Source organism: Globicephala melas, chromosome 17, assembly GCF_963455315.2.
Source record: "Globicephala melas chromosome 17, mGloMel1.2, whole genome shotgun sequence".
NCBI lineage: Eukaryota > Metazoa > Chordata > Mammalia > Artiodactyla > Delphinidae > Globicephala > Globicephala melas.
The window spans coordinates 41,229,705-41,248,786 of record NC_083330.1 but is presented as its reverse complement, the minus strand read 5'-3'; the positions used below and the strand labels follow the sequence as shown (position 1 = coordinate 41,248,786).

Below are 19,082 nucleotides of genomic sequence, written 5' to 3'. Positions count from 1 at the left end.
ATTGTCAGTGGAGAAGGTCAGGCTCACTGAAGTGTCCTTCTCCTCTCTCTGGGGTCTTGGCCAATCAGGTTTTGGTTGCCTTGACTGATTGCTGATATCTTTAAGCAGCTGTTTTTCAATATTTTATTCAGCATTCATAATTGTTCGTAGCAGGAGGAATGGTCTGATAAAGGATACTCCATCCTAGTTGGAAGTGGGAGTACACTCTAGTCCATTTTTCAAAGATTAAGATTTTTTATTTATATAACTGAAGGTTCAAATCAATGATGAAATTTTTGATGTGTATCTCCAGACATGACAACTTCAGATGTAATAAAACAGTATGTGCCACAGGATCCCCTTTGTTTTGTTGGGGATTTAATGACTGCACAGAGTTTTATGCTACTTAGAAAATGGCAGAGATGATTTTTTATCAGGAGACCATTTCCTAAATTGCTTTGGGGAGCATAAATGTTCTGCACAGTTTTAACAGGTGTTCTGTAGGAAAAGGGTTTTTGGTTAAATTAATTTGGGAAGAGATAGTTAAAAAGAATTCTTACTTCACAATGTTTCTGAGCCTTGGTTATGCTATATGCCTTCTAAGTCTACGAAAGAGAGTTAACGGCATGCAGAATTTCCTAAACTTATTTGATCAAAGAACCCTTTGGGGAGCAACTCATGGAGAAACTATTATTCCAGATATTATAGCTTGGAAGACACTGGTTTAAGAGGAAAGAAGGCTAGGGTAGAAGTTAGACTATCTCTGATTCTGATTCTGACATTTATTAGCTGTGTGATCTGCTATATGACATTGCATCTCTGATCATTAGTTTCCTCGTGTGTGAAATGAAAAGGCTTTATTTGAGATAACTAAAGTCTAAGCTTTTCTCTTCTATGACATTGCCAAGCATATTGCTAGTATCACACAATATTATCCCCACGTCCAACTCTCATTAGTTCCTATTTCTTTATGCTTAATGATAAAGCCCTTGAAGTGGTGGTTTAATTATTGAAATGGGTGTACCATCTTTGAATTTGAGTCAAATCACTGAACTGAAGAGGTGATGCTAAACCATCTCTGAGCTCCTCATGTATTCAATACAGGAACTGTAAAGCACAAGGTGATGTGGTTTTACTTATTAAGAAAACAATAGGGCTTATGATGTTTTGTGTAGAGTTGCTGATCCTGGTGAACTTAATGTTTGTTTGTTTGTTTTTTTCATGGATTCACGGAAAAGGGAGACACCAGAAAACTCAGGGTATGTTCAAGGCAGAGAACTAAAGGGCCACCTGGTCTCTTCCTTTCTCTCACCCTAGACCGAAGAGGAAATTACTTGTCTCAAAACTTTGTGCTAATCACGGGAAAAAGAAATCCTCTCAGAATTTTTAGCCATAAACTGGGCTTCGTGCTAATTTGAAGCCTGAATTCATATGGAACTGGCAACTCAAAAACATTGAACCAAGAATTTAATTTACAGTTAAGCTTAAAATATCAGAGCCTCCGGGAGCACGACAGACACCAATGTAAATCACCTCTGCAGGGACCCAACTTCGTTCCAGATCCCCCAAGATTTTCGGAGATAAACTTCCAAGAAAAATGAGCAACTTATAGTAAAAATCATGAGTGTATAAGTCACCAGAAGAAAAAAAAAAGACTTCAGAAACAGACCTATAAATACTTTAGATATTCTTAACTATGGTTAATATATTTAAAGAAGTGAGACAACTTTGAAAATATGAGCATTGGAGAGAATCTGTAAAGAATAGGCAAGCAAATTTGAAACAAAATAAAATACAACTCAAAATGATAAATACAATAATTGAAATTAACATATGAATTATACGTGTTTATTAATATATTAGATACAGCTGAACAGAATTAATGACCTGGAAGATGAGAGAGAGAAATTATCAGAGACAGACGAAGAGATGGAAAAGATAAAAGAGAGGTTAAGATTATGGAGGATGGAATTAAAAATGACTAGAAATAAATCCAAATATATCAGCAATTGTAATACATGAGAAAAAGACAAATATGATCACACTGAACAGGAAATAACATCCAGTTTATCCTATTTACATGAGACGTATAAAAGCCTAAGGACACAGAAAGATTGATAGCAAAAAGATGGTGTGATAGGTTGAATATTTACTTCTCATTCTTCACTCTTCCCTCCATCTCCCTTTTCCTGGTCTTATTATGGGTACAGTATACTTCCCTACACTTTGACTTTGGACTTGTAATGTGACTTTCATTGACCAGTGGTCTATGGAGAGAAGTGATAATGTGCCAATTCTAAGCTTAGGCTGTAAAGGGCTTTACTAGTGTCCATTTGTGCTCTTGTATCCCTGCCATTGCCATGAGAAGAAGGGGCCCTGGCTAGCCCACTGGTCCAAGGTAGATGAGACGTGGAGCAGAACCACCATAGTCAGTCCAATCCACGCATCTGCATTGAGAAGCATATCTAATCCCAGACCAGGTCAGCTAAATTCCAGATCAGCAGACATATGAGCAATAATAAAGGATTACAGTTTTAAGCCACCAGGTTTTGGGGTAGTTTGTTATCCAGCAATACCGAAAAGATAATTAGTCAAATGCTAAGTAAAATAAAATTGGCCTAGCTATATTAATATCAAAATAAACCACAGGCAAAGAGTATTCCTAGTGAAAGAATTTCTTTATTTTATAGAAGGTTCAATTCAACAGAAAGATAAAATAATCCCAAGATTATATGGACTTAATAATGTAGCCTCAAAATAGGTGAAGTAAAAATTTACAGAACTACAAGGGAAAATAGGCAAATCCACTATCCTAAGGGGGTAATAAGACAAGCAGACTAAAAAATATCATTAAGGATGAATAAGATTTGCATAATACAATGAACATGGTTCACTTAATCATAGATCATTTCCATAAAACCACATCAATCAACTATAAAAAACTTATTTTTTTTAGAGACAAAGAACATCAGTGAAAATCAACTACGTATTAGTCTACAAATCAAGGCTTAATTCTAAGTGAATTTTATCATATAGGTCATATTCTCTAACCACAGCTTAATTAAGCTACAAATAAAAAACAAAAATATGATGAAAATTTTCCAATTATTTATAAATTAAAAAGCATACTTCTAAACATTCCAAGACCAAAGGAGAAATAAAAAGGAGAATTAAAAGAATGTTAGAACGGAATTGTACTGAAGATATTACTTATCAAAAATTTTAGATTTCCACTAAGGCTATATTTAGAGGGAAATTTATAGTCTAAAGAACAGTCAGACAAGAATTATGGTAGAAAACTAATGAACTAAGTATCCTTAGAAAAGAGCAGTAAAATAAACTCAAAAAAAGTAGAAGAAAATAACACAAGATTAAAGCAGAAAATGAACACATAATAAAGAAGACCTACAAAACCAAAGTTTTTCTCAAAGGCTAATAAAATTGAAACCCTCTGCAAAATTAATGAAAAAGAGAGAGAGAGAAGAGGCACAAATTAACAACATTAGAAATATAAAAGATATGACTATAGATGCTGCATATATTAAAAAGAAAATATGGTCTTTTGAACAACCTAATGCCAATAAATTGGAAAATTTAGATAAAATTGACAAATCCTAGAAAAATATAACTGACCAAAACTGATTCAAGAGGAAATAAAAATATAATAATTAAAAATATTTTTTATAATAAATAAAATTGTTTTATAATAAATAAAAATATTCAATCAGTAATATGAAATATTCCCACAAAATAATATTTTTTCACAGTTTACTGTGTTTTTAAAAACAATTTTACAGTTTTACTAAGTGCTATCAAACATTCAAGGAATAAATAATCTTGATTTTATAAAAATGATTTCAGAATATATGAGTCTAGCATAATCATAATACCAAACTTGGTAAGAATAGTACAAGAAAAGCGAATTACAGTCTAGTGTCATTTATGAACATGGGTGCAAACATTCTACACAAAAATATTAGCAAACTGAATTCAGCGATGTAAGAATATAATATGTCAGTAAGTTGGATTCATCCCAAAGATGTAAAGTTAAACATTAGAAAATCAATTAATATGATTCACTGCATTAATAAATTAAAGGGAGATAGGAGTTCCCTGACGGTCCAGTGGTTAGGACTCAGTGCTTTCACTGCGGTGGCCCCTGTCCAATCCCTGGTCGGGGACTAGGATCCTGCAAGCCACGTGGCACGGTCAAAAAAAAAAAAAAAAACAAATTAAAGGGGGAAAAGTATACAATTAATAGTTACAGAAAATGCATTGCTAAAATTCAACATATGTTCATATATAAACTCTTAGCAACTAGGAAGAATGCTCAATAGGAAGAACCCTCATTAACTTCAAAAACATCTACAAAAGCACTCCAACAGCAAATATCATAAAAAATGGAGAAGTATTGAAAATATTCCCTTTAATATCAGGAATAAGACTAGAGGGCTTACCATCTCCATTTCTATTTCATGCTGTAGTAGGAGTCCTAACTAGTTTAATAAAGAAATAAGATTGGAATGCAAGGATCCTAAGAGTCATAGTAACAGAATTAAAAATTGCATAGAAAATCCAAAGGCATCTACAGATAAATTATTAGACTTAATAAGAAAGTTTAGTAAAGTGGCTGGATAAACAACCAACAAAAACAGCCATGCAACTGAATTTTTATCTATCAGCAATACATTTAAAAAATGAAATAAAAAAATAGTAGCCTCTAAAAATGAGATACCTAGAAATAGATACAAAAAATATATACAAAGCTTTTATGGAAACTATAACAAAAATGTATTGAAAATAGTTAAAAGACCTAAAAATGGATATGGATATAAATACACATACACAGGACACCAGCTTGGGTCTGGGTGTCATCCTGGCAATGACAGATGTGATAGCATCCTCAAGCAAGGCCACTGAATACATTAAAGGTGTGCAAAATAAGGACCGCTGGGTTCTTGACTTTCTTCCAGGGAGAAACTTGGACAGCAGAGAGACTCTGTGACCTTTGAGGGGGAAGTTTTGAGAAGTTAAACAACTCATTTATATTGTTGTTTCAGCCTCTGAGCTACGCAAATCCTAAAGCCTTACAGAATATTAGGCAGCATCCTGGCTTTAAAACTGACTGGAGAAAAGTGGCTCTCTCCTTTCTAAGAGAGAAAGAGATGATTGGTCTTGGACAAATAGAAAATGGTTTTGCAAGATATATTTTATGGTAATAACAGACCCCTTAGCTTTATGGTTTGCTCTATAACAAGGCTGAATTCCTTGTGACATGCTTCAAAACTTGAAGGCTTAGTCTTTATCTTCAATTACTGTCAGACGAGGCTTCATCAGGCTTCGGGTACTTTGCTTCAAGCCAAGCCATCCACTGGAAAAAAAATCATACTGCAGGAATGAAAAGGGGGCTAGCACAACTACTAATTTAGTGAAATGTGGCCATTGTCACAGGAGAACACAAGCCTGGTTAAGGCAGGCGTGAAAGTCCTCGTGCCCTTGCGTCCTTTCCCTATGTAGAATTTATCAGTGTGTTATTATTACCCATTGAAAATCAATGGGAAGAAAGCCAGGAGCCCAAAGCCCATTCAGACTAATCATCTCAGCACGTTTAATCACATGACTGTCAGCCTTGGTGTAATCACAGCCAGCACAGGTGGTTAATGGCATTTCAAAAATGCTGTCAGGTCCTGCCTTTCCCCAGCCTCTGTGGCTCGCTTCCTTCTACAGCTGAGATAATTTGACCCACACCAGCAGGTTCAGCCCCATAGTAGCTTCCAGGAAAAGGACTGCAAATATGCTTACCACTACTTCCTACTTCCCTTTCTGAGACAGACACCATTAATGGACCATCACCTTCATTTCTGCTAAGCCCAGACAGCTGCAGCCTTAGAATCCCACTTGACTCAGTGTTCCAGGCAGCTCTACCCAATGGCCGAGGATTGGCATGCAGGCAGGAACATATTTGGCTTCCCTACTCTTGGACCAGTTGGGTGTAGGAGACGGTAAAGAGAGCCAACCTAGGACTCTAGCTCCACATGAAGTCACCCATGCTGCTTAGTCTGTCCTTGACTTTGTATTCCTATTCTTAGAGCTGGGCTCTGCTTCATCCATCTATCCATCTATCCACCCATCCATCTAGCCAACAAATATTGCCTGAGGGCCTCCTGTAGATCAGATACTATGCTAAACCCAAAAGATACAGTGTTTATATCGTATTTTATGTTTATTGATAATATATATTTATATTATTTACAATAATATATATATATACTTATTTTACATTACATTTATATAGTTATATATTTATATTATAATGGAGCCTTTATTTTAATGGTGGAGATATTATAAACAAACAACCAAACAAATCAGATAGTAATAAATGCCAAGAAGAAAATTAAAGCAGGAGGTGGGTATACACATCTGTCAAAGGAACTTGAGGTGGGGGAAGTAAATTTAGAAGAAAAATGGTGGTGGGTGGCACGAAAATAGGATGAAATAGGATGGCCAAGGTGCACCCCTCCCAGGTAGCAGCCATGTGTGAGCGCACCTTTGTGGAGTGAAGAAATGGCACAGGAAGATGGCTGGGAAGGAGGGTCCAGGTTGTGCAGGATGATAGGAAATCATTTAATTAATATTCCTCTTAGGTTTCAGATGAGTTTTAGAGAGGCTGCATAACTTGTCTAAGTTGTACTTAGTTAAGGTAGAAATGTATTTCTTGCTCACCTGAAATCCAGGGCAGGTGTTCCTGACTGGCCAGGCCTTTGCTCCAGGTAGGGATTCAGAGGCCCCATGCATCTTAGAGTATTGCCTCTCAATACCAAGGTCACTGCAAGGGGGTGGCAGAATGGAGGACTGGGTGTGGGAAATGTTAAGGTACCAATCCAAACGGCTTCCATTCACGGTGCATTGGCAAGAAGGCAGTCCCATGGCCACAACTAACTGCAAAGGACATATGCTCAGAGAGAAGAGTCAGGTATGGAATCCGCCAGCAGTCTTCTCCAGTTACGTAGTGGCTGGACCAGGATTCAAACCCAGGTCTGTCTGCCAGAGTCAACCTTTCTTATCGCTGCCCTCTTCTGTCCCCTTGATGCGAGCTGTCCTTTCACTCCCATCTGAAGGCCTGCCTCTTGCCCTTGCAGAAAGCCTTCATTCAGCCCCACTGCCTGCCTGTTTTGGAGTGTTGTCTATTTTGAGATGCCTTTTTCCTGTGCTTTGGCCATGCATCCGTGTGCTGACTCCCCTGTTGTCTGGGTCTAGTCTTCCACATGGCGAGGGTCTGCCTGCTACACTGGACCTGCACCCAGAGTCCCTGTGCCCCAGCATCTGCTGCACCCCAATGTGCAAGCTTCTCCAAATATTGTTTGGTTTTGTAGTAATTAAAGGGCTATTCTCAGTGCTAAATGCAGGCGCTATATTTGGGAAATCAATGGTTTCAGCATACACTACCAGTTGACCATTATGGTTAAAAGAAAGGTATTTTAGGTACTTTTTGCAGAATAAAAGGAGACAACCCTAACATTTACATGAATTAGAAGTCATCAGAACCACTGTATGTGGAGACTCAAGCCTGGAGTATATGAGTGAATGGAGTCTCAGAACACAATCACTGCACAGGATCACAGAGGGCCTGAGGCATGGAAGGGGTGTTTTCCGGCACCCTATGCCGTACCCAGAAAGCAGCTCAAAGTATATACATCACTGATGGCAGGCTAGTGCTCTCATCTTTGCATATAAAAGAGAAGACACAGTAACGCCTAACACACATTTATAGAGGAGCATGAATGTTCTACTAAATTCACATTTTATGCTATTTTATAGTACGGTTTTATTTTCATAATCTTAGGATAGCACACAGAAGTTTCTTAATACACATTTGATAAATGAAGAATGATTTATAGGTGCATGAAGGAATGAAAAGGCAGGATAAAAACGGAAGCTCCCCAGTTCTTAACATTTGTGAGTAGATGAATCTTTGAGCAACAAATATAAAGATTGAGGATTTGTGAAGATGATTGATTACCACAATTTCATAAACCTTATAATAGGGTTAATCTGATGCATGTTACATATGTATTGGAATAGATGATTAGTAAGGTATACATGTTAAGCAGCTCCAAAGGTGGGGCCAGTAGGAGTCCCAGCCCACTCCCTGAGGTCCTCCCTACCTTATGGAATCTGGGGAGCCTGATTCTTCACACTCAGACTAGTGTCTGAGAAGATACTTCACCCAAGGTCTTTTAGAGAATGCCCCACAAAGGAATAGACCTGAGGAAAGAAAAGAGAAGAAAAGAAAAAAGGTAAAAAAGGAAAGGACAAGAAAAACAAAAAACCCAAGAAAAGCCAAAGAGAAAAGAAAAGCCTTGATTCTCTTAACTCTGGTTCACGTGTGCGTGCACACACACACACACACACAACTGTTTCCAAGGCACTGGACTACTTCCTGCCCTCATCCTTCCTCCCTGGAATTTCCCCTTTTCCTTGCTGATCCCTGGAATGATATGTTTAGTTCTATTATGGTGTGAGGACTCCAGGAGGAGAGGCCAGGGAGACAAAACCAAACCGCTCCTTCAAGGGGATGCTCAGGTGGTCTCGTGCATTTTCATCTCCTCAAGGTGTTCTGTCGTAGGTGATCACTTGACTTCAGGTTGTAAGGACCATGAGAAATGAGCAAATAAGACTCAAAGAGGCAGTGGACTTCTTCCCTTTTTCTCTTACTCCACACCTATATGGGAATCTAGTTCTAAGCATCCTTTGAGTCTGTCCTCTCCTCATTATGCTTCTTCCTGCCTTGGATCAGGCTCTGGTTGCCTCTTCCTTGGACCACAGCTGTGGTTTGAGCCTATGAACCAAGCGTGCATTAGCCCGCTGCTGAGCTGTGAGGGTTCCTTCCCCTCTCTGGGCTCCAGTTCCTACAGCTTTCAAGTGTTGTTGAGGAGATTAAAGAAGATGTGAACCTGCATATCCCCAGAAGGGTCTCTGTCCTCTTCTGTCTCACCCAGCCTCCGCACTGATGCCACAGCAATCTCTCTGAAATGCAAATCCAACCACTTTATTTTGCTTCCCACACTTCTCTTGTTTCCCTCTAAACAATAAAGACCAGGCTCCTTATCATGGTTTATAAGGCTTTCATGCCAGCTCCCTCTACTTTTCTGACCTAATCTGTCAAGTACTGCTTTGCTTCCAATTTTGTGTACAAAATTACACAAAACTCTCCCTGAACATATGATTTCCCATTAACCCAAGCCTTTTCATGCACCATGACTCCTGCCTGGAATTTCTTCCCCTCTCTTGTCCATTTGGTGAATATCCATCCAGTCATTCTTAAAAACAATTCAAATAGACCGCATTCTGCAGAAACCGTCCAACCTTCGTGCTTGTGGGCTCTCTCCTCACAGGGCTGATCTCCCCAGGCATATGTGCCTGCAATAAAGCGACCATAAGCCTGTGGTGTGTTGTTAGTTCACGTGTCTCTCTCCCAGGCTGGGGGCTCAGTAAGAGTGGCTGCCTGATCGTTCCTTTCTGGGGATCCCTAGCACGTGCTCGGTGCTAACTGGTGTTTGTTGAATCGCAAGTTTGAGTTGCTTAGGACCACACAGCTGGTTAATGCATAGCGAGGAGAGTGCTGTGTCCTTTCTGTTCCGGGTTGATTGTGTCCCCCAAAGAAGATACGCCGAAGTCCTAATTCCCAGTCCCTCAGAACGGGACCTGATTTGGAAGTAAGGATGTTGCAGATGTACTTAGTTAAGATGATGTCACATTGGATTAGGGTGGGCTTCTCAGCCAATATGACTGGTGTCTTTATGAGAAGAGGAGAAAGGACACAGAGACACACACACAGACACACACAACGTTGCAGGCAGAGACTGAAGCATGCCAAGGGTTCCTAGGAACCACCAGAAGACGGAAGAGGCCGTAAAGCTTCCACTTCAAGGGCCTTCACTTATAAGGCCCATTCCAAGGGCACAGGAGGGTCTCCAGATTTGTGTTCACATAATTATAAGTTTTTGTAAAAATTTCAAAATGGTATTTTCACCACAATCAATTAAGAGTACTATCTTTTTCCTCTCCGACTTTGCCTTGGGTCAGGTGACTTTATCATGGCCTGAACTTTTAGGGATGTTGCTAAGAGGATGTAAACTTGGAGATACACTTAGTTTGGTTTAGTGGCATATAATTCTGTGGTCTTCAGTCACTTGCATGTATAGTGAAGTTATTGCTAGATCTCCTAGTGTAGATGACTTTCTGAAATTCTCCCCCCAACCCCGCTCACTGTGCCAGAGGCTGCCCCATGACACACGTGTGTCCTTCAATGCCCAGTCTTGACACTAGGAGGAAGGTGAAAAGAAACAAGGTTTGAAGTGTATCCAGACGCTAGTCTGTGAAGAAGTCTTTGAATCACCAGATGTGTAAAATTGTAATTGGAGACTTCGCTGCCCATCAACTCTTTGTCAAAAAGGAAGTTCTCTTCTGTCAGAGCTATACTTCGATAATGTAGGGTGTACACCAATAAACACTCCTTACATTTTTTTTTTTAAAGCTGTGGTTTTCTTTTTTTTTTTGAAGATGTTGGGGGTAGGAGTTTATTAATTAATTAATTTATTTTTGCTGTGTTGGGTCTTCGTTTCTGTGCGAGGGCTTTCTCTAGTTGTGGCAAGCGGGGGCCACTCTTCATCGCGGTGCGCAGGCCTCTCACTATCGCGGCCTCTCTTGTTGCGGAGCGCAGGCTCAGTAGTTGTGGCTCACGGGCCTAGTTGCTCCATGGCATGTGGGATCCTCCCAGACCAGGGCTCGAACCCGTGTCCCCTGCATTAGCAGGCAGATTCTCAACCACTGCGCCACCAGGGAAGCCCACTCCTTACATTTTTAAATATTGTAATGGGAGTCTCATAAAGTAGAATTTCATCTGAATTCTTATGTTTGTGGGACCCAATCCTGTAGCAATGCTGTAAATGTTGAGTCCATTCTGAATGCAAAGTTGTGTTTTCTGCATGCATGTCAGATCATGTTTTTGTGAATCTAATATAAATTGTCCTGAGGAAGTCTGGCGATTCCAGACGAAACAGCATGCAAGAAACAGGCTGAAGAAACAAGTGTACCCCTTGAAAAAAACTACACATATTCATCTTTGAATCATTGTGTAGCATACGACTAATTTATTGTTCAATTATGTAGCTCATTGAAATACAGCAGCCATTTTTTTTGGAAGTAGTGAGTTATTTATTTGTGTATTATACATATGTTTAAGTAAGTTTAATAAGTACCCTTTAAAGTGATAATACATGTATTTCCCTCTGCCTTCAGATCAAAGCAAGAGGAAGCATCGCTCAGTCAGGAACCCATGTGTTGTCCATTAAACAAGGAGAGAGTAAGTACTTTCAGGATTTCCTATTTTTTCTCTCAAATTGTCAAATCCTAAATGTTTTAGCAAGATGAAGCTATTTCTTTTTTTTTTTTTAATTGGAGTATAACTGCTTTACAATGGTGTGTTAGTTTCTGCTTTATAACAAAGTGAATCAGTTATACATATACATATGTTCCCATATCTCTTCCCGCTTGCGTCTCCCTCCCTCCCACCCTCCCTATCCCACCTCTCCAGGCGGTCACAAACCACTGAGCTGATCTCCCTGTGCTATGCAGCTGCTTCCCACTAGCTATCTACCTTACGTTTGGTGGTGTATACATGTCCATGCCTCTCTCTCGCTTTGTCACAGCTTACCCTTCCCCCTCTCCATATCCTCAAGTCCATTCTCTAGTAAGTCTGTGTCTTTATTCCTGTTTTACCCCTAGGATCTTCATGACATTTTTTTCCCCTTAAATTCCATATATATGTGTTAGCATACGGTATTTGTCTCTCTCTTTCTGACTTACTTCACTCTGTATGACAGACTCTAGGTCTATCCACCTCATTACAAATAGCTCAATTTCGTTTCTTTTTATGGCCGAGTAATATTCCATTGTATGTATGTGCCACATCTTCTTTATCCATTCATCCGATGATGGACACTTAGGTTGTTTCCATCTCTGGGCTATTGTAAATAGAGCTGCAATGAACATTTTGGTACATGACTCTTTTTGAATTATGGTTTTCTCAGGATATATGCCCAGTAGTGGGATTAGCAGCCATTTTAAAGTGCATTTTCTCTGATGAATGTGTCATGAATTCTAAAAGTATTTAAGATTAGCCAAGAAATGTCCTGAAATCCTGCAGCTCTTATGAAAGCAACTAGATTAGAGTTTTCCCAGGTTTGAAAACCTTAAAAATTAACGTCAAATTGCCAGTAAGAACTCGTGAAGCTCAAAGTAACTCTTCTAAACTGTTAACAATAAATAAATTTTTTTTTCTGTTAGAAGAAAGAGTAAATGTTCTATTCTCTCTGTGGAGAAGATTACACAATTGTTATTATATGAAGAGTTAACCAGAGAGTATTGCGCCAGAAGCTGTTGGGCAAGAAAGTATTACAGAGACGTGCCAGGCAGTTCATTCATAAGAATATTATCTTACATTTATGGATTTTGTAACACTTGTGTTGTTAACTTTGTTATGTTTGTAATTTGTTAAACTTTCTTCTCTCAATCTGAAGAAATAGTCACCTTTGTACCACATTTTATATTCCTCATTTTGTATGATTTTTCTTAAAGAAGTCCCTTCCTCCAAACTTTATGTGTTAAGCCCCATATAACCAGGATCTGCCCCTGCTAACACACAATCATGATTGACATGGTTTATTCATCAAGTTTGGTTGAAAGCCAACTGCACGCAGGGCACTGTGGTAGGAGCTTTAGGGTGCAGAGTTAAAGTGGGAAGAGCCCTCAGTTGGAGTTAGGGGTCCAGGAGTCCAGTTCTAACACTCCCAGAGAAAGCCGTGTGAGATCAGGCAAGTCATTTCCCCTCTTTAAAACTCGATTTCTTAAGTGAGGAGTTTGGATTAAACAAGTTCTAAAACTCATCTTTGTGGGACAATTTTCTCTTTTTTAAAATTTATTTTATTGAAGTATAGTTGATTTACAGTGTTGTATTAATTTCTGCTGTACAGCAAAGTGATTCAGTTATACATATATATGTATATATATATATATATATACACACATTCTTTTTCACAGGCTTTTCCATTATGGTTTATCACAGGATGTTGAAAATCGTTCCCTGTGCTATACAGTAGAACCTTGTTGTTAATCCATTCTACGTATAATAGCTTGCATCTCACACGACAATTTTCTGAACATGTATTTCAGAGTCAGCCCAACCTTAATATTATTTGTGAATGCTATTTGCCACCGTCTAGCTGTTTCCTCCCTCTAGGAGTTTATGACCTTGGTGAGCTAAGATTAGCCTTTGGTTTGTTGTGATAGGCAATGTTTGCTGGTAGTTGTTCCTTTGTTTCATAGGTTGGTTTACATCTTGTGCCAAATAAGCTCCATTTCCAGCCACTGAATTGTTGAGGCTGTGCCAGCACACGTCCTCATGAGGATGCTGTCCCTGTCCCAGCGGGAGGTACCACACCTAGTGGCTAGACTGACGTCTGGGTCTCACCGAAACTCTGGCAAGTCCCGTTCACGGGACCTGTGTCAAGATATACTCCTGCCTGGGCAGCCTGGGGCATGAGTCCATGACTCTGTTTTCATGGACCCTAACTTCTAACAGAGCATTCTATTTGATGTTTCGACTGTGCTGAGGGGATCCCCCAGTACGCTGGCTGTGATTCCCGCCACAGGGAAAATGCTTACCGTCACATGGCATATTGACATGACATCGCTCTATAGTTCTTTGGTTTGCTAAGGAGCCATCTTCCATACAAATGCCAAAAACAAATTTTCCACCAACCAACTAATGTTTATCCTACGTTAGAAGATTACCAGGGCAGGCTTCAGTTGACACTTCTATTTTTATTTTCATGCCTAAGTTAATTATTGGCCATTTTATTCATTATTCATTTATTGATTTGATTCACATCCCTCCTTCTTCCAACTTAAGGATTTGAGTTGGATTTCTGAACTCAATAGGGAATTCTGGCCACATCAAAACAGCAGTGTTTGAACCTGGCAAGATCATGATTGTATTTGGGTTTGATTTTGGTTTCCAAAGTAACTTAAGGTGTCAACATCCCTTAATAAGGTCAGTTACATAAGGTGGTAATTAGTTTGCGAACAGAATGCCAACATTGATAAAAGGTGCTGCTTTGGTTATTTTTAAATTTTCTACTGTGGCACATACCTTTTAAATAAGAACTGTTGTCTGCTATGGCTGTTTTTGAAGATTATATATAAGTCAGTTAAATGATTCATTCACTAGCTCCCTCAATAAATATTTGCTAAGGCACTGGGTGAGATGCTGTTGGCCACTTTGCAGAGATGATGCAGTTCTACAGATGGAGAGTTAGTATAAAGAAGATGAAAGTTACAGGTCAACTTGACCCAGAAAAAGAAACCCTGCCTTTGAAGTTCCACCCCAAAGATGGTAAGCTGACAGATGGTGTTGATTCCTGCTGGCTTGGCAGACACTAACAGAGTAATAGAAAAAAATGGCTCAGCCCCAGCATGGTCCTTTTGGGGGCCACGAAACATCGACTCTATTTAATGAAGAAAGTGGTCATTTGGTTGCTGCTGCAGAGGGAGCAGAAGGTAACCAACCATAGGGTTGAGCTACAAAAGCAATAAAACAATAGAACTTGCATGGAGCAAACAGCACAAACTGTATGGTCATACGTCAGTCTGTTTGTTTTTTTTTTTCTATCACTATATAGATGGGTCAAATTATTAGGATTAATGAAACCATGTGGAAATTGTCCTGGACATGTTACTAATTAATTAATTAAATCACTCCATCATTCAAACATTAATTTTTATTGAGCACTGCACTAGGTCTTTGCTGGGTGTTGAGGAACCAAATATGAATAAACTGTATGGAGGTCAGTATAAGGAGACAGATAACTAAGTCAACACTGCAGAACAGTTTGGAAAGCACAATGACAGAGTACTTGACAAGAACCTAATTCATTCTGGTGAGGGAGGGGTGAACAAAGAACTCTAGGAGAGGAGGCATGGCCAAAACTGTCAGTAACCTACCTAACCACCATTTCCTTCATTTATTCACCACCATTTCCTTCCTTCATTCTTGTCAATAGAACCTGAACTTTGTTCTGTATGAGGCAGAAGGCACTCAGAGTAGAGGGGCTTCTCCACCAGTCACAGATAAACCGTAGTAATCCTTCTCCCTTTGCCAATGATTGGTTTAGGGTGAGCTAGTGACCTGGACCTACTCAATGGGACCAGAAGAGAAGCCTGCTGGGAAAGATTTTCTTCTCTGATAAAAAAGAGAGATGTCCAAGGGGAAGCTCTTATTTTTTTCTGTCTTTGGGTGTGGTTTTGTGTGGATTTGATGTTTGGAGGCAAGGTATACATTTTGAGATCATATGGGGAAAGCCAAGACAAAGAAAAGGCAGCCTAGAGCTCAGCTGCTAAATTAACTAGCTCTGAAATTGCAGGGGAATAATAACCTCTCAATTATACTATAATAAATATCTAGTTTGATATTTTGTTAGTTGAAGCTGAAAACGTACAAGCTGATGCAAAAGTCTTCCTGAAGGAAGTTCTGAGCTGAGTCTTGAAGAGTGTGTAAGACTTAATCAGACAAAGAAGTGGGTGAAGGATGTTCCTGGCAGATAGAGGTATAAAAGGCACTCTTTCGGGGACAGAGAGTAGCACATTTGCGGAACCCAAAGTGCTTAAGCATGGCTATAGCAAGAGATGGGGCTGGAGAGAAATGCAAAACCTTATGTGCCATGAGAAGCAGCTTATAAATGTATCCTAAAATAACCTGGGGACCACTGAAGATTTGCTTAGATTTGCATTGTACAGAGATGAATCTGGTGGCCACAGAAAGGCAGGTCAGGGTGTTTGGGATGAACTGGAGAGCATGTAGGATAATCCCTACAAGACCTGGAAGGGGTGGTGGTGAAGGGGATGCAGAGGAGGGGTAGGTTTAGGAGATGTCAGGGGAGCAGACTCCATAGGACTTGAAACCTGGTCGAATGTGGTGGGAAGACAGAGGGAGGTGAAAAGGCCAACCCTTGGCTTTCTGGTGAGTGTCTAGGGGGAAAGTGTTCTTGCCACTGAGACAGGAAATGAGCAGTTGGGTCCCGAGACTGTGGGAAATAGCTGGTAAGCCTGCTATGGGTTGGGGGTAGCATGGGGATAATAAATTCACCCTGACTGTATCACACTACGAATTTTGAAGACAAACAAGTGGGGATTTCTAGTGAGCGGTTTCATATGTAGGACTGAGGCCAAGTGCTCCCAGGAGAGACCTCACCTGGAGAGATCTGAGGGTCCTCAGCAGAGAGGTGTTGTTGAAACCTTGTGAGTGGATGTACAATGTGTAGAATGGGATGGGAAGGCTGTTTCTAGAGACACTCAAGCTTTAGAAACAAAGGAGAGGAAAAAGTAAGAAAGAGTGGGACAAAGAAGGCAAAGACACATAAACCAGAGAGACAGAAAAAAGGAGGAAATGGTAAAATGAAAAGCACAGGGAAGACTGCTTTCATTGCACCACTGCTCAAGGGCCAGTGAGCTGTCATTTGTGTGATGAATGGACTTATTTTCTTGTTTATGCCTGTCCCTCTGACTACACTGCAAGTACCATTGGGGCGGGGTCCTCATCTCTTTTGCTCAACATTGATAGTGATAGACTTATTGCCTGGACTCTAGTAGGTGCTCATTAAATATCTGTTGAATGAATGGGTGGTTTTATTTATTTACCTTGGTGTGCTCAGCGGCGATCACTAGGGTGCTCAAAAATATGTCAAAAGAAGTAAGAAGACAGAAGCCTGCCACAAGCAGCATACCACATCCTCTTCTTACTTGATTCCTCAATGCTTCAGACCCTAGAAACTGCAAATGAAGACCAGTGACCATTGTGTAGCCCAAACCCCGTTACTGCCTGTGAATTGACCTGGGCAACTCACTGGAGAAGGGAAGGAGAGTTGGAGTGGGAAGTAGCTGTTTGGGAGTGTGAATGATGCAAGGATAATTCCAAGTAATGTGAGCACAATGGCAGTTGCAAATGGGTCTTCCATTAAAAAAAAATTATTTATTTATTTGGTTGTGCCAGGTCTTAGTTGCGACAGGTGGGCTCCTTAGTTGTGGCATATGAACTCTTAGTTGCGGCATGCATGTGGGATCTAGTTCCCTGACCAGGGATGGAACCCAGGCCCCCTGCAATGGGAGCGCGGTGTCTTAACCACTGTGCCACCAGGGAAGTCCCGGGTCTTCCATTTTTTAATGTTAGCTGAACAGGCCGGCCAGCTCATACAGTACAAGTAGCAGAAAGAAGCAGATTAACAAAACCAGTGTCTCTGTTCCCCTTATTGGGCTAGCATGTGTCTTCTTGGGGGTTGTTTGAACTTGTTGGTCTGTCTCCCCTTAATAGAAAGTAAGCTCCATGAGGGCAGGGAATTCTGTCTGTTTCATTCTCTGATGTATCCACAACCCCTAAATCAGCATCTGGCCCACAATAAATATTTACTGAATGAATGAATGAATATTCACATTGTGCTTTGGCTGTATTCTCAGCCACTGTGGGTTTCCTGCTCTCAACCCTGCAGCAGTATCTCTCCCACTCTAGAACTTAATCATCACCTGCTCCGTCATGATGCTGGCTAGGTACAACTTCTTGTGATTCTGGACTCCATAGGGAACAGATTTTGTCTAACTGCTTTCTTGAATTGCCCTTGGTATTATCACAGTCCTGAGCACATAAGAAAGAATGAATTAAATGTTGACTTTATTCATTCAAAAAATATTGGCTGAGCAGGGCTGGTTCCAGGTGCTGCGCTAGGCCCTACTGATAACACGTTAGACAAGATCCAGTTCCTCACCTCACGAGTTTACCAGAGAGGAGACAGACCTAGAGGCAAATAATAACCAAACCAGTGAGAAGTTCTACAGTGGGATCATGGGGCATTTCCCTCTGCCTGGGGGCCAGGTGTGGGTGGTTGGAAGGTGCATCAGGGAAGGCTCCTCAGAGGAGGTTCTGCTTGAGTTGGGAGATGGGAGGACATGTGGGGTGACAGGCATGTCTGAGTGAGGAAATGGGGGAGGATGGAAGCAGTGTGAGGAGAAGTGTACTGGGCAGAGAGCAGAGTGTAGACCATAAAAACAAGGAGACATGAGAAAGCGGGGGTGTGTTCAGGGCTGGGAACGTCTGGCATGACATGGAAAGTAAATCAATGATTGATTATCATCGGAACCTGGGGCTCAAACTTAACTATGGCACCTTAAGGTGGAGAGAGTAGAGCTCTTTCTGCTCCTGGATGGAGGGAACCCCGTCCCAGTGCACAGATCCCACTAAATAAGATCTCCACGCTGAAGCGTGGGCTCTGCTTTCTCTGTTCTTTGCAATTAATTACTGTGGTTGATAAGAGCTCATCTTTTTCCACTCTAAATCCTGCGTTTTGTGTCTGATACTGATATATGTGATTACACTCTTCTCTTAATATTGACCTGGTTTTATGGCATAAGATATACTTTCAAATGATAAAACTTGTTTTCTTTGAGATAAAAAAGGGTTGGAAAAGAAATTGACTATAGTGTTTGTAGAATGAGAAAGAAAATAAACATTTTGGGATAAACATGGACATTTTAAGCCCCAAACTGTGATCTATTAGGAACATTCATATCCAAAGGCAACCCTGTAGACAGCTGTGAGCAGCAAATGTTTGGCCTGCAAATACTAACTGCTTCAAGGAAAACATTCCTCTTTTAAAATAATCAAATTCAAAGGAAAGAGAATTGAAACTAAATCCCACCCCTAATTTGTGTTAAAATTCATGTAGTCAAAATGTATGATTTATAAATGAAATTATCCTTGGCCTCTTGAACTGACATGATTGGCTTCCTTCATGAAACGAAAAAAGAGAAGCAGGAATCATTTCCTCTCTGAGTGGGGCTCCTATTTAACTGGCTGTGGTCTGATTTTTCTGTGAGTAGGAATGGAGAAGAGGTTGCAGGGTAGACCAGTCAAGGCACAGCCCCCAGACTCCTCTGTCTTCAAACAGCAGAGACAAAGTAGAAAGTATTTTGACATTTTGTTTTTATTTTTCTGACTT

General features: G+C 40.2%; 1 long non-coding RNA gene across 2 annotated transcripts in view; it reads left to right on the top strand.

The window, feature by feature from the left end:
• The window catches only part of LOC115856575 (uncharacterized), a 367,268-nt gene that overhangs the window by 223,716 nt on the left and 124,470 nt on the right, over positions 1–19,082 (top strand). For both annotated transcript variants that reach the window (XR_009559664.1, XR_009559663.1), the window contains exon 4: positions 11,281–11,344. This is a non-coding gene — a long non-coding RNA (uncharacterized lncRNA). The remainder of the gene's footprint in view (positions 1–11,280; positions 11,345–19,082) is intronic.